The 15,320-nt window shown below is 50.7% G+C and overlaps 1 long non-coding RNA gene across 2 annotated transcripts; it reads right to left on the bottom strand.

The window, feature by feature from the left end:
* Positions 1-638: 638 nt before the first annotated feature.
* LOC142058917 (uncharacterized) lies at positions 639-5,398 on the bottom strand. Of its 2 annotated transcripts, XR_012661153.1 has the most exons (3): positions 5,336-5,396; positions 2,232-2,566; positions 639-1,392 (listed from the first exon to the last, which is right to left on the bottom strand). It is a non-coding gene; the product is annotated as an uncharacterized LOC142058917 (long non-coding RNA). The 2 variants fall into 2 exon arrangements; XR_012661152.1 differs by having other exon boundaries at positions 2,232-5,398.
* Between the last annotated feature and the right edge of the window lie 9,922 nt (positions 5,399-15,320).

Consider the following 15,320-nt stretch of genomic DNA (forward strand, 5'->3'; position numbering starts at 1 on the left):
CACTTCACAGCTGCTTTGAGGTGCTGCCAGGGACCGTAGGTTGCAACTGCCAACAAATCAGAACCATTGTGCTCCATCACTCCCCCCCTTTCTCCCTGTTAATAGCCCCTTTCTCTGTACCCAGGGAACGTGATTCTGCATCATCCCATCCCTCTGCGAACCCCAGCTCTATTCCAGGCTGGCTGCCCACACGCTCCACAGTAGATGTCCCAGTTGGCTCCGCAAGAGGTGGGTGCACCTTCAGCCCTGACGCCCCCACAAAGAAGCACTTTGATTTTGTACCAGGGCATTTGTATTTGGTTGGTGCATTCATAAAAATCTCTGCCACTGCAGTATCTGCAAGCCCTTCCACTAAGAAATTACTCTTATCTTCAATGGCTGCAAAAACATCTCCCCCACTCACCCCACAGCTGATGCTTGGTACCCAGAGCAGAGGTGCACAAGAGCAGGCGCCCCAATACGTGGGCTCAAGCAGGTGGGTTGTTTGGAGACTCTCTGGGAACAAAAGACACCTAGCCAAGCTGTTGTTCTCATTTGTTATTCAGTGTTAAGGAAATCTGCATCATTCTTCCTTCAGCCTCCCCATCCCGGAGGATAATTGATACTAACGTCATTTCATTTTGGTCCAGCTGCTGGGCTCAAGAACAGATGTTTTATTGTTCAAACTGAACGCACACACAAAAAAAAACATCCCAAAAAGTAACAAAACCAACTAATTTGTGTTTGCGGTGAGGTTAGCCACAGCTTCCTCTCCCCAGAAATATGAGGAGGCAGAGCAGCAGCCCCAGGGAAGACCCAGGCCTCAGGGAAAGCCAAGATTTATACATCCAGCTGTATCAGCTTCCAACACATGAGCAGAACGACCCCTCAGAATCCTGTGATGTCCAGCAGGCAGATTACTCCTAGCAGAGAGCCATTTCCCCTGACACTGAGATGTCACCTTCAGGTGGGATGTACCGTAACAGCCTTCACTTCCTCCCAGAAGCAGAGATCCACCATGGTATTTGCAAGGAGAGGCGCAGCACTTGCTTAAGGGCAAGGATACATGTCACTTCCAAGGAGCAGACAAAAGTAGGTGCAAGAACATGCCAGCGATACGTGCATCCCCTGTGCATGGGCAAGTAAGCTCACCCTCTTTTCCAGCTCATCGAAAGCCTGCACATGTGATGCTTCAGCGCAAGAGTGCTGCGGTTTGCAGCAGTAGTGGTGTGCTGAGCACAACACACATACACACACATTTCTTCAAGAGCACAGGATGGAGGGAAGAGGTCCATCACTTGCTCTGGAACAGGTCAACAACAACGTATGGAAGTCACAGGCTGGTCTAAGCCCAGTTCAGTCAAGCACTCCACGGCATCCTTAAGCATTCCTGTGAAGCTACTGCCAGGCAAGCTGTGAGGCAAGTGGAATACATTTCCCTGGCTGCCAAAAAGACATCTGTTAAAAAAAAAAAACAAAACCCAAAACCCAAACATGCTAAACAGCCAAGAAACAACCCCTAAAACCACCCATGTTAATAGATGTCTAATATTCATTTTGTCTCTAACACCAATAACCATACAGATAAGAACAACAATTCTCCCATGCAGAAGAACTGGGAAACACTATTTCTTACACAAACTGTGGAGGACCTACAGGAGGAAGGGCATAGTTGTTCTCCTCACCTGGCCTGCAGAGGCACTTTTGCTGTAGGTAAGACCTAGCCCTAGAAATAAAGGACTCTGAAACACCCACAGCAAATTGCTTGGGTAATTTTCCCTACATGGCCAAAGCAGAAGGCACAGGGCTGCCTGTGAGGCTGACATGAGCATCTTTTGACACCTGCTGGTGTGTGCCACATGCTTGGCATTATTTCTGGCAGCATGTTGTGTTTTTTCCCTGTTCCACAAAGGATAGCGAGCCAGTCCTAAGGGCCCCAATCCTATATGCAGTGGCATGAACTGCCCCAGTCCCCCTCAGGAGACCATGATGGGCCTGGGAACCAGCACGTGGTTTGAAAAGCCCCAGGAGGAGAATAACCACAGCATCTCCTCTTAGCAAACCATCAGTGGGGAAAAACACCGAGTTTGTGTGGTTGCAAAGAATAATAAATAATAATAAATCCAGCTGCTGAGACCCATTGTGGCTCAGCACCAGATGTGACTGTCCCCTCGAGAAGAGTGCTGTCAGTGGAAGGAGTCTGTAGGCGAATAATATAGCAAGAGCAGTAAGAGGCTGGAGGTGGAAAATACCTGTTGGATTATCTGCCCCTTCTCATTCAGCTGGGTGAGCAGCAAGGATCTGGAGTCAATGAGTGTCCCCTCCTTTGCCTGCTGACAAGTTGCTCCCACTTCAAAACATCCTTCCTGCATCCCACCTCTGGCCCATGGATGCTTTGCGCCTGCTCTAAGGCTGCTGCCTGCAGCATCCCAGCTGGCTTGGCAGCAGCCCATAACCGCAAACGTGTTATAGCTGCAAGCGGGTGAGGGGAGGTGTTGGAGAAACATCACAGCAAGCCGGCAAGATTTGGTGTCTATGGGGAGCAGCACTGGCTGCCCGCAAGCCACCTTGTTTGCCAGCGGAGTCCCTGGAAGGAGGTACAGAGAGGTCACTGAAACCTTCAGGCAGCGACATTGTATGGGGACATGTAGGGAAGCAAGGAGAGGGCAGAACCCAGCCCCCTTCCCCACACCAGTGGAGCTCAGGCAGGTTGGCTGCAAACCCGGAGCCGGGTCAGCTATAGGTAGAGAGCCCAAAAGGAGATGTCAGAAGGAGATGTCATGGAAAATATTTACTCTGTGAGGTCAGTGAACTCTTGGCTTCTCTTTGGAGGGGACTTTGAACACAGGAGGGCAGACATTTCCCGCACGCTTCTGCAGGCGAGAGGCTGGGGAAAGCAGGCGCTTCCCTTGGCTGGAAAGATGAAAAGCACAAGTGGAAAGTTTTGTGCATAAGGCAAAACAACTGAGCCTTCAGCTGCTGGTGGCTGGGCGCTTGCTATTAGGGGAAACAGCCTGCTTTGAAAAAAAAAGGGGATGAATCTTTGAGACAAGGCCTGGAAAAAAAACAGAGGGGATGCCCTGGAGCAGAGCCACTGACTGGCGGTATGACACTCAGGAGGTGCCAGCAGGCACTGAGTTGTGTATTAGAGAGAAAAAATCACCCCAAAACTGTAGTGCATTGGAGGCGTGATGTGGGTACAAGGTGGAAGGAAGGCCTTGCTCTCAGCATGGAGAGGCAGAAAGGACTCCACATGCCCATAAGGCATCCCCTGCCCACTCGACTGCCCTGCAGAGCCAGCCATCCTCTCCCCATCACATCATCCTGTGCCACTATGACAGGGAAGGGTGGCTCAGAAAAAAGATCCCACTGAGATCAAAGGCTAATGAAACGACAGGCCATGAATAACAGGGTACATTATTCCCTGATACAAGTCCACCAAGTGCCACACAGCAGTCCTGGTAGCCAAAGGCTGCGCCATGCTTCTAGCAATAACAACAGTGCTTTGTATCTCCTTCTTCTGGGGTATGGTTCCCTCATGCAGGGCTCCTCGTCACTACCTTTGAGGTTCAAGCCACAGGTTGAACATTGGTCCTGCTGACTCCCATCAGCGTATGTATCTCTGGATGAAAGCAACTAGCCCCCTGCATGTGTGATCATCACTGGGTGCTTGGGTCACCTGAACCAGGTGATGCCAAGCATTTGGGTTGCTCAAGCAGGGAAAACCATCTCCTAGAAGATCATCAGAAAAAGCACAGGAAGATGTTTCACACCTCGTGAGAAGCAGCTCTCAAACAATGACTCTCAGCACGTCTTGCTTGTTCTAATTGCTAGGTAAATTGCTTGCCTTAAAGCGAGGATCTGACACTTTCTGCTCTTCCTGGGAGTATCTCTTGCTATGCTTTCCAGTTGGGCCAGCATCCCAGGGGACAGTGTCTTTATTTCAGCTTTAGCTCATGAAGAGATGATTTTCCCCTGAAGCCACACCACAGAGACTGTGATGCCATCACCTCTTGCAACAGAAAGCGGGCAGGGGAAGCTCCCAGCGCTGAGGCTGCATCCAGCAGCGCTGCCAGCGGTGATTCAAGAGGTGGGACTCCCACCCGCCTGACTCACTCACTGTTGAGCTCGAGCCCTAGCGAGATACTTCACTTGCATCACTTGTTGCTGGAGATGATGAAGAGGCCTGAGGTGTGTTCTCAAGATGTGCTGTGCCATTTTAAGCCCCCACACATTCCAATTTGCTAGGTTTTTTCCCCCCTTCTCAGCTTTTGACTCACCACGTTGCCAACTCATCACTCCATCGAGCAAGCATGGAACACCCTGGCCTCCTCCTCAATATATTTGAGCTCCATACCCCTCCTCAGTTTGTCCCAGTCTCATCCCAGCACCTCCATGGCCCCAACTCCCTTGCGGCAGGGTGCCCACCGTCCTACCAAACAAACGTCCCACTGCGATCACTTGCACTGAGAGCCCTCGGGCACCCTGTGCCACCCTGGGACAGGGTCTCCAGCATGGCATTGCCAGACCCTCATTCTCAGGGGACTTTTCTAGGAGTGCAAACAGCAGCAGGGCTGTCCTCTGCCCACCACCTTGCTGGTCCTCAGCTCTTCCACCCACAGCCCTGCCACCCAGCCAGCCTAAGCCTCAGCAGGCAGTGCCGCAGCTGGGACACTTGAGCCCTGGCTCAGCTGTTGAGTCCAGCCCATCCCCGAGGAGAGGGATGGGGAGCTGCTCCAGGCTCCAGGGTGGAATTTCACTCACTTTGTTGACCTCGTGCCTGCAGCACGCTCTAAAAATACAAACAAACTGGCGGGCAGCACAAAACCCACCCCGTTTCCCGCAAAGGGCTGCTCAGCCAGCCCTGCTTCCCTTGGCTGTGTCCTCTTTTGTGAAAGGAATTAAACTGAGGGCTTTGTTTTAAAGGCCAGATCCTGTTTTTCCCCCATCTCAGCTGAAGAATATATTTAGAAATTGACTGGGGCCAATTTGCTGAAGACCTGGGCATGGTTGGGGAGGGGGGCTCTGTGTCCCCCTCACGCTCCCTGCTTTGCTAACCCAGACCAGTCAAGCTCTTCCTGTCTCCCCTGGGCCCTCCCATTCCTCTGACCACTCCATTGCCCCTCTCATCCAAAGCTGTCTGCAGGCCAGGCTAGGTGCAGGGGGCACAGCGGTCCCCTGTGCTGTGGGGAGCCCATCCCCATCCACCGAGAGCATCCCATTCTCATGGTCTCCTTGTCCCCAGACCTCTCCTCCTCTGCCACTTCGGACAAGCCCTGCAGCAGGAGCTTATCTTCCCCATCCTCACCTGCATGACTTTATACTTCATATTAGCTAACGTCACCCCCATTCCTACCTCCCCAGGTCTCACCAGCTCTCACGCTTGGGCTCATCAATACTCAGCCCCTCTGTCAAGGTTGTCAGCAGAAACCATCTGTAAGCCTGACACTGGTCTAATTAATATAACTTGTGATTACGAAACCCCCTTCCTACCCCCTCCTCTCACAGCCAGGGACACAGTGAAATCAGGACCCAGGCACCCTGCCCTGCCTTCGCCCCCGCACAGCAGCGGGTGTCCCCTCACATGTCCCCAGCTGCCACGCCAGCCCACAGCCGCTCCCAGGGATGGGGAGCCAAAGGGAATGGCAGGCAGCAGAGGTCATGGTTTCCCTGCACCCAGCAGTAAACAAGCTCTCCCGAGTGGCAGGGGAGGGAGAGGGGCAAAAAGCCCAAGCGAGATGTATTTTTGCAAGCAGGCAGATTAGGAGCAGCTTGAGGCATGCTGGCAGCCGGCACAGGAGAGACGGTGTTATCTGTGAATGGGTGCAGGCTGTTACCCATGGCTCCTGCCACTGCCAGGACAGGGACGTAGGGAAGGGGAGGTTGGGGGAGATGTTTGCTGCTCAGCCAGGTAGCTATTTCTGACTTCAGGAGCCCACGGCCGAGGCTGGAGAGGGTTTGCAAAGAGCAGCTGGACATGGGCTGCACCTGAGGAATATCCACCTTACTGGGCTGAAGCTGCCCTGTCCCCACACCCTAGATGCAAGTTCCCCCCACCCTTCCCATCAGTCCTGACCCCCCACCAGCAATGCCCTGTGCCCAGGGACACACCGTTCCATGCCCTGACACACTGAGAAGCCACCAGGCTACTGAAGTCCCTGGGCAGGGAGCAGCAAATGCAGGGAGCTGATTGAGTTACAGGCCAGCGGTTGTATCATGTTTACCAGCTCCCCAACGCATATCCTGTGCTGGGAGGATTCCTGGAAACGGGAGCTGATTTTGGACCCCCTCCCTGTGCTGCACAAACATGCAGGCTATGCCGAAAGCAGATCTCCGCATGTGACTGCTGCCGATATTACCCAAGCAGCTGGCAGGGAGCAGCTACCCCCTTCCTCGCTCTCTTCCTCCTCCTCCCTGGCCACACGCTTCCCATCTCCAGCACAGAACTAGCCCCATCCTTTTTTTTTTATTCTTCTTCCTCTTGTCTTAACTCTGTTTACCTTTTCCCATCTCTTAACTTAAAGCAGAGGTGGTGGCCATGCTGGAGATGCCAGAGGTCTCCAAACCTCCAATGGGATGGTTAAATCCTGGATTTCCTCTGCCCTGTGCCATTGGGCTGCTCAGGTGACACCAGAGCCCCAGCCAGCTACTCTGGGATGAAAAAAGTCCTGGAGTCCAGTCTTTCTAAGTGGTATATGAACCCTTTACTGGTACAGGGAAACAGGGTGTGAGTCAGCTGCAAACCCTGAGCATCACTTGCAAACCCAGGCACTAGGACAGCAGTCTCCTGCCCCAGGGTGCTGGAGTTTGAGGATGCTGGAACACCTTCTCTCCGTCTGGCAGACAAGGACAGAGGCAGAGCAGGAATATTTTCCTGCCTCCTCTAGGTCATGCACAGACACACTGCACACCTCAGATAATGCACTCTCCTACCCAGAAATTCAACCTGGAAATCTTCCGTGTGTGGCACCTGAAGGCATCCTCTTGGATGAAGGAGAGGCTGTTTCTACAGCCCTACCATCATGTCTCCTCCCTGCCAGAAGATTTTAGCATAGCAGTGGCTGGCTTGGTAGGTGCCACCTCTGCTTTTCTTTCATAAATGGCCAGCCAACTTTGCAAGATGGCAGGGTGCCTCACGGCTGCCACCCACCTCTTGGCAATAACGCCTTGCTGGGGATGATCTTGCGCTGGTGTGCCACTGCAGGGGGATGGGATGCTGAGCAGAAGGGCTGGGAGTGGGCAGGTAGATCACTGCTAGGGAGCCTGGAAAAAGCAACTGCTGGATTTCTCCAAGCCAGCCTCTCCTGCATCCTGTTAACATCCTAGTGACACCCCTGAGAAATAGGAAAGGTTGGCCTAGCCAGGAACTGTGCCTCTGTTTTGAGATCCACGTCCTTCAGCCTCAATGCTCACGGGCATACAGAAGACACAGCTCACTGCTAGCTTGCTTGCACAGCCCCTTCCCCAAGCCCCTCCGTGCCCCTGATCCCAGCAGTGCAGGGCAGAGGGACATGAGTGCTTACAGATGCTGGTTCAAAGTGCTCCTCAGCCTGTATACCCTCTTTGCACATGTGAGCTGTTCTGGATAGGGATTGCATATCCAGCATCAAGCAGTAAGCAGCTGCACAGACAGAAGGACAGCCCTGGCTTTACGGCCTGGTATAAAACATTTATTCTCTCTCCTTTTTTGGAACAGCATCACCCACAGTTAGGCTCTACTTGGTGCCCCACCTGAATTACCCCCTTTGTGTAACGTCTTCCAGCATGAAATTTCAGAGGTCCAGCATCTCCATAGGGCTCCTGATATTGCTTGCTCACCAATTTGCCTTAAATACATCCCTTCTAAAGACAGATTGTTTACATCTTTCAGAGAGGTTTGTGTGTCTAAATCCTTCTATTTTTATTCAAGATTTCTTTTTGAGATAGGTTGGAAACTATCCTGAGTTGCCACAGGGGCAAAGGTTTCCCTTGGATATATTTACACATTCAGGAAGACAAACTACAAGATCTAATCTTGCAAAGACTCATGCACGCGTTTGTCCCGAGACACCTGCACCATTTCTTCGTGGCAAGTGAAACAGCTTCAAGCTGAAAGTTAACCTACACCTACTGGGTTTTTCCTGGTGTGCATTTTTGCCTTGTGAACAAAGAGACAAACAAAGCACTTTTGCTAGCCAGTGTAAAATTCAATTTGGGCAAAAGAGCTTTGGAAAGAAATATTTGGATTTGCGAAGGGTCAGCACAGCATCCATCCCAATTGGGTGGGCTCTGGGACCACATGTGGTCAGTATTGTTCTGTAAAAATAAGGGGAAGAGAGAAAGGGAACGGAAGAATGTGAAAAGGAAGAGGAGAGGGCCTCTGAAAGACTGCAGGGAAATGTCATGAGCACCCCCAATTTTAAGGTAACCTCTCCCAATGCTCAGTACTGTTGCCACATGGGGACAGATCAGCTCTGATACCGATTGGGGTCTGGAGCTCCATCCCACATGTGAGAACACTCTGTTGCCAGCCTCCCCAACACACTGCCATTTTGGGAGGGAACCCACACTGATGCCATGGATATGAGTAATCTTGACATTGACTTTTAGTGTAAGCATCCCTTCCTGCAACCTCCTCAGAGAGCCTCAGCCCTTCTGCAAGCTCAGTTTCTCCCATTACATCTGTATGTTTTTGTCCCCTTCCTCCACCAACCCCCCTTCCCACCTTCCCTTAATTACAAATATCATGTAAGCTCAGGCAAAAACCCAATTAGCAGCCAGGCTCCTGTCAGCACCTATTATCTCCATGCTTTAGCTGCGTCCTTAACGAACTGCTTAAAAATAAAGGCAGAAGGACGGTGCCCATGGGCAGGAATTTTCCACCGGGTAGCTACAGCCAAACCAGGTCATGCGACATGGGGTCCTGGCTTGCATTGCCTGACGGCACCAAGAGAGGCAGCTGTGCCGCAGGCAGCCCCTTCCTGCGCTGCCTGAATCCCTCTGCCTGGGGCATTGCCCAAAAAAGGCACCTCTCATGAGCCTGAAACACCCCTGACCTCATTCCCAGAGAACAGGCTCCAATCTCCAAATGCGTCCTGCAGGGCCACTAGCTTACTTGGGATTCACCTGGCTTGACCTTGGCATGAGGCTTCATGCACAAGAGGGTGTCACTTTGACTTCTGTCTTTGGGACATGAGGACTCTGACAGAGCAGTGGAACAGGCTGCCCAGAGAGGTTGTGGAGTCTCCTTCTCTGAAGACGTTCAAAACCCGCCTGGGCGCGGTCCTATGCCCCCTGCTCTAGGTGTACCTGCTGAAGAGGTACACCTAGAAGTGATCTCCAGAGGTCCCTTCCAACCCCTACCATCTGTGATTTGTGACTGAGCAGAGTAATGGGTCTTTTGGTGATGGGTCTTCATCCCATCTATTTGCCTGCACAGGTTTTAATAGAGTCCAGCCCCGTTAGTGTTGCTCAGGAGGAGAAGATGGGGACCAAGGGCTGTTTGAGGAGGAGAAGATATGTCTGGGAGGGAAGACATCCTCACCTTCGCTGGAGGGACACTTCCTTGCTGCAGCACAGAAGGAGCTTGCTCAAGCTATTGCAAACCAGCTGAATAGCTGGCAGGGCAGCCCAAACCACTTCCCCTAGCCATAAGCAGTGAGATCCAGAGGGTTTCCAGAGGAAAACTCCACTGCTTGCTCCCCACCCCTCTTCCCAGTCAGCAGCAGGCTGTGTCCGGCTCCCTGCCACTCCACATCTGGAAGGGAAGCATCAGGAGGAGGCATGCTGAGCACTTCCCTCCTGCACATCTGGGAATTGAAAGTGCTGCTTCATTGTGCTGGGGCAGGGAGGGTTTCACTGGTGTTATTATTCCAAGCTGGCCCTGAGTCCAGGGAAAACAAAAGCTTCTTCCTTGCCAAAGGGAGGGCTGGCTAGAGGCAGTTACTGGAGACAAGGGCTGGGCTATTTTCTGGGCTTCTAAATGCTACATTTTGGTGTTTAAATTTAGCCCTAGATTGAAGTTTTGCAGACATGAGCCCTTCTGGTGAGCCAGCAGTGTGGCCAGCATCAACACTAGCTTTTGCCACACGGTGTGCAGAGCAAGCACCTTTCATACCCCATGGGCTCAGCCTCCAAGCCCCAGCAGCAACGTTCTTCATGGGGCAGATCCCTGGCTGCCCGTCAGCAAAGAAACCACCCAGACATGCTCTGGAGAGCAGCAATGGCTGGACAAAGCAGTCTGGTTGGAATAACAAGGTTTTTTGGCCATTAAGTCTGTACTGAGATGAAGGAAGATGCTTGCAAACTTTTCTCTCCTCTTCAGGCAGATGACCAGCTTGACTACAAAAGTCTCTCCAGAAGCAGTGGAGAGATGTCAGGCATTGAGAGCTCTGGCCATGTCCTGTGACACTTGCTCTTTCCCTGGGGCACAGAAAGTTTTTACAGCTTTTGGCCTCTTGCACTCCAGCCTTTAAGCTTTAGGATGCCAGTCCTTGCCTGGGAAAGGAGCCAAGCCCCACACTTCTATTTTATCACTATCCGTTTTCCCCACCTTATTACAGAGCATGATAATGACTTCAAGGAAAAAAAGCTTTGTTCACAGCAGGTCTCTTCTCCACATTTACACCCCCAGATGCAATAGGCACTCTTTTATTCTCTCAAATATGTAATTTAAAAGCTCCAGCCAGAAGTTGCTTCCATAGCACTTGATCATGCCACCTGAGAAGTGGGGCACAGTCTAATACTTGCCAAAGACTGCCACTCCTCCATCTGTTGAGCTCTCTGGCCTCTGCTTGAGTTGGCCATTGGAGTTCAAGCAGGCAAATAAGAGATCAGGATAAATGCTATTTATTTGCTGGAGTTCTGCAAACAATTAATATGGCCTTGTCCTTTGGATGAACCTGGTTTGATAAGGATCCTATTCATATTCCAATGATTCCTTAAGAACAGAAAGTTAAATGCAAGTGAGCAATCCAGCTGTTGGCTGCTTGGTGCCTGCAAGGGTAAACACACCTCAGACCCCTGGGAAAACAGAGATGCTCCAAGTTTTCAAGGCTTTTCTCTACAAATCCAGTGGTGCATGAGAAGTACCCTATAAATTAGGTGGAAGGGACAGGGAATGGTGGGGAATTGCTCCTATACAATATGACACAAGGTCATTTCATACAGCAGCTCTCCTGCAACTGCTTTCCCCAAAAGAAGTTATTCAGCCCAAATCCAGATCTCTGGATTTGTTCAGAGCTGCTCTATGTGACTGTTAGATGGCTGGTAAGCATTGAAGTAGGATGTGGCTGAAGAGACAACCTCACTTTCAAAGGACATTAAGAATAGAAATATCACAATATATCTTCTTTAAGATGAATGGACCGAAAATTTGCAAAGTTTTATACACAAATCAGAGTACTAGAATAATGCAAACAGCTGAATACCCAATTCCATGGCTTATTAAAACCCAGGGGAATTTGATCCTCTCTGCACACAGCTCCCTAGGGATGAACTGTGTTTCACTGCTCTGTGGCAGGGCTTAAATGCTACAGGGATGCACAAAAAGCTTTTGAGCACAGCAAGTCTCCAGAAAACACAAAGGTAGCTTTGTCTGGAGCATATCAACCTTCTTTTTTTGTAAATACTAATTCAGACTAAAAGATAAATATTTAACACACACAGAAATATGTGCTTCTCTCTAGGAAAGGAACTGTATACACAGGCTGCCATGCATAAGCTAGGAAGAGCAGAAACGCAGCCAGCTTTGCATTCAAAAACTTCCCTGTGATGAAGGGAAACTGGTGCCGTGGTGAGGAGAATTAAGTGGATTCAGTGAGTTGCTTAAGCATATGCTTTGCTAAACTTGTGGCTCATCGAGGAACAAGGATTGAAGGAAGATGCTGCATGCTGCACAAGAGAACCGTAACACAGATGTAATCAAACTTAGCTGCTCTGCTGAAGCTTTGAGTAATCCTGAAGATCTGGGGAATAGAAGTTAGCTCTATTTAAATCATCTCAGTTGCTCTTACAATTCCCATTTTTTTCCCTTGCAAGCACTTTTGCTTTTAACCACTTCTATTGCTTCCTTTCCCTGGTGACTTGCTGCCATGATGGATTCAGCACTGTCAGAAATGCCCGCATCCTCAGATTAAAATGTGATTCTTCTCCAAAGAGTGTATGTGGAAATGTTGCAGGTGATTTGATCTCAATGATGTGCAGAAATTGAGCCCATGGCTGCATCAGCTCTGCAGTAAGGGGACAGTGCCACCAAAGCAAGTGGCTGTTGCTCAGAAAACCCACGGGGAGCAGATTGAAGATTCATCAGGTCTTTTCCCCACAGACCCTGTGTGATGTTTCTCCAGGATTGGGCTGCACTCGGAGATGAACTTGATATTTGAAGGACACTAGGAAGTCCTAAAGGACAATTAGCAAGCTATAGGCATAACAAGAACATTTTGCAGTCTTGGTCTATATTGCCCAAAGTCACATCTTTGCTTTCGCTTTGCAGGAATCCCTGGTATTTTTGCAAAGGCTTATTTGACCTTGGTAAAAGGAAAGTATTGCTGGATTCAAGCTTCTGTGAGCCAAACTGTTCTCTCACTGCAGGGTGCCACCCCCTCTCGCTTCTACATGGTTATACAAATGTATATGACAACTCTCTGGGTTTTTGCCACCCTATTAATTTCTAGAGAAATTAGAAAATCATTCCTGGATGCCATCTGATTTCACAAGTGCCAGGAACTTTTTGAACAACTCACAGAAACCAGGGAAAACACACTTGAAATAAGCAATGACAGATCAGCTGAAAAAACACAACCACATGCCTCGAGCTCATCCAGTGGATGAAGGGAAGGGGAGGCAGAAACCAATGAACCAATGCCGGCCTCGATGCCGGCCGCGTCCCATCAGTGAGGATGCTGGCTGGGAGGGCAGACCAGCACAGCCCACCGTCTCTGATCACACCAATGGCAGCTCGGGTTGCTATGGTCCTCAGGTCTGAACCGTTGGAAATTAGGTAAAAGGTCTGAACACTTTTTTTTTTTTTTATTGCCTTCCCCTGCGCAGTGGTGCCCCTTGCCTAGCACAATCCCTCTTCCTGCTGAGCTCTAGGAGGAAAGCAGCTGGGATGAAGAATTAACTCTTGCGGTCCCAGGGGGTTTCCAAAACAGGAGCAGCAATGTTTGTATTGGGCATCACGGGGAAGGGGGGGATGCATGAGCAGATCTTGCTTCCCACGTGCCCTGTGGTGATGAACCAGAGAAAAAAACACATGCATGAGGATGGATGCATCCTCTCCTGCCCCCAAAAAGGGTATAGATTTTAAATGGGTTTTATGCTGGTGGAACAAGCTACTTGGAGATTCCAGGGGATGGGATTTTTCCATCCCCTGGGTAGAATATGGCATTCCTAAGGGTGCATTCTAGACCTGAAGGGACTCATCTCCTCCACTTCCAGAGCAAAGGATACAGTTCTGACACCCACGCACATGGGTCCCTGAGCTTTCCCTTCAGCCCAGCGAGGGAGTGGCTTTGCGTGGTGGAGGTTGGTTTAGCACCGACCGGAGCAAGGGCATCTCTGGCTGAGGTCAGAGCGCCAGTGATTAGAGGCAATGCTGGGCTGGCAATGTGCCCACCTGCCATGGACCCACGCACTGACACTCACTTTGTTCCCAGCGGCAGCCTGCCTGTGCCCACTTGCTCTGCACTACATGGGCATGCCTGCACCCCTGTCCACTGGGGCCACCCCAGGCATTGCACAGATGTACCTGGAGAGGCCACAGACCTGCTATAAGCATCTCTGCTGTAAGGAGGTGGGCTGGGAGGGAAGGTGCTGGCGCCATCGATAGTTTCAGGGCTTGCCCCATCCGAGCCCCACTATGCTACTGCAGGGAGGGAGGCTGCATCTCCAGGTGAGAAAGCAATTACCACCAAATTTCAGCTCTGGAAAGCTTGTGGCTGCTCAGCCAGCCTCCCCCAAACTTCTCATCTTGGTAGGGAGCCAGGCACCTTGCTGGCACTGGGCCAGGCAGCTCTGCAGGGCAGGGGAAATGCAACAAAGGCACCTTTGTTTCTCCTGCCTGCTCACTGCTTCACCCTAGCCCTGGTGCGACACCTATGAGGCGGAGTCATCTTTCCACAGAAAACTTCCAGCAGCATTTCCTGGATGCTGCGTCACTGCAACACGACTGGATTCATCACCCTCCTTTCCCCAGACACGAACCCAGGAGCAGAGCAGGGGAACCAGGAGCAATCGAGGCAGGATTTGACTGCTATCTGCTTCACCAGGTGTTTGCATTAATCCTTCCTGGAGCAGACTCCCATCCCTGTCTCTGCCTGTCTCCCCAAGAGCCATGCTCACCTCCCACCCAAGACACCCTTTCCCCGACACTGTGGGGTGGAAAGCTCTGAAAAGCACTATACACATTTTATCTTCCCTCTTTCAGCCTTGTTTACATAGGAGAGTTAAGATGGATAAACTACAGGTGTCAAGTCCTTAAAGTTTGTAGGGAAAGGAATTATCTTCCAGTGAGACAGCTAGGAAAACCCCAAAAAGATCCTGGCCCTAATCCATCTTATGTCTGAGATGGAGCAAGAAATCTTCAAACCAAGGATAGACCAAAAGCAGAGCTAGCCCATGTACCTAGTTTGAAGCTGGCCATATCTTTTCTTACACATTTCTTGTATTCTTTCCCTTGTGCCAGCAGGTGACCTGTTTTTCTTCCAGCAATCCAATGCTTCTAACAGAAGTATTACCTCTCCTGACAAATGCTGCCTTGCCCATCACCTGAAACCAGCCCAGCAGCCACAACAATGCTACTACTGCTCAGAAAGCACAGTCTGTCTTCCTGCAGATGATCTTATTGAGAATTAAATCTCCATTTGGCACAAGGGGCTAGATTTAGCTACAGCAAAATATGACCACTTTTAGCGTATCATAATGTTCTTCATTAGCGCTTTCAACTCCCTGCTTAGAAGAAGCCTACCCTGGAAGAAAAAAAAATGCCCTTGGATATTAAATATCTGCAGCTCCTATAAAACATTAGGGGGAAGCAATGAAAAGGAAAGCAGACACCCATCAGTGGAGGACGTTACTGCCCAAGACTTGCTTGGCCGCTTTCAGCACCGTCAGGTGGTTTGGAAACTGTGAGCTGGGCTAGGATGGAAGCTCGTGCCTTCCCCACCAGAACGAGCTCCTGAGACAGCCAGCTCCTGGCTGTCCCCATCCCTGTCCCATGCCCAGGAGAGCTGCAGGAGCCAAGCTGGGACCCAGTGGGGTTGTGCACCATGTGGCCTTTCAGATCCCAGACCGCACTGCCACTTTGGGAGGTAACTGCCTTTGATCTCAATATATTTGGGATGCTAAAAACATGAGTCCTA

This window comes from Phalacrocorax aristotelis, chromosome 6 (genome assembly GCF_949628215.1).
Source record: "Phalacrocorax aristotelis chromosome 6, bGulAri2.1, whole genome shotgun sequence".
Taxonomy (NCBI): domain Eukaryota; kingdom Metazoa; phylum Chordata; class Aves; order Suliformes; family Phalacrocoracidae; genus Phalacrocorax; species Phalacrocorax aristotelis.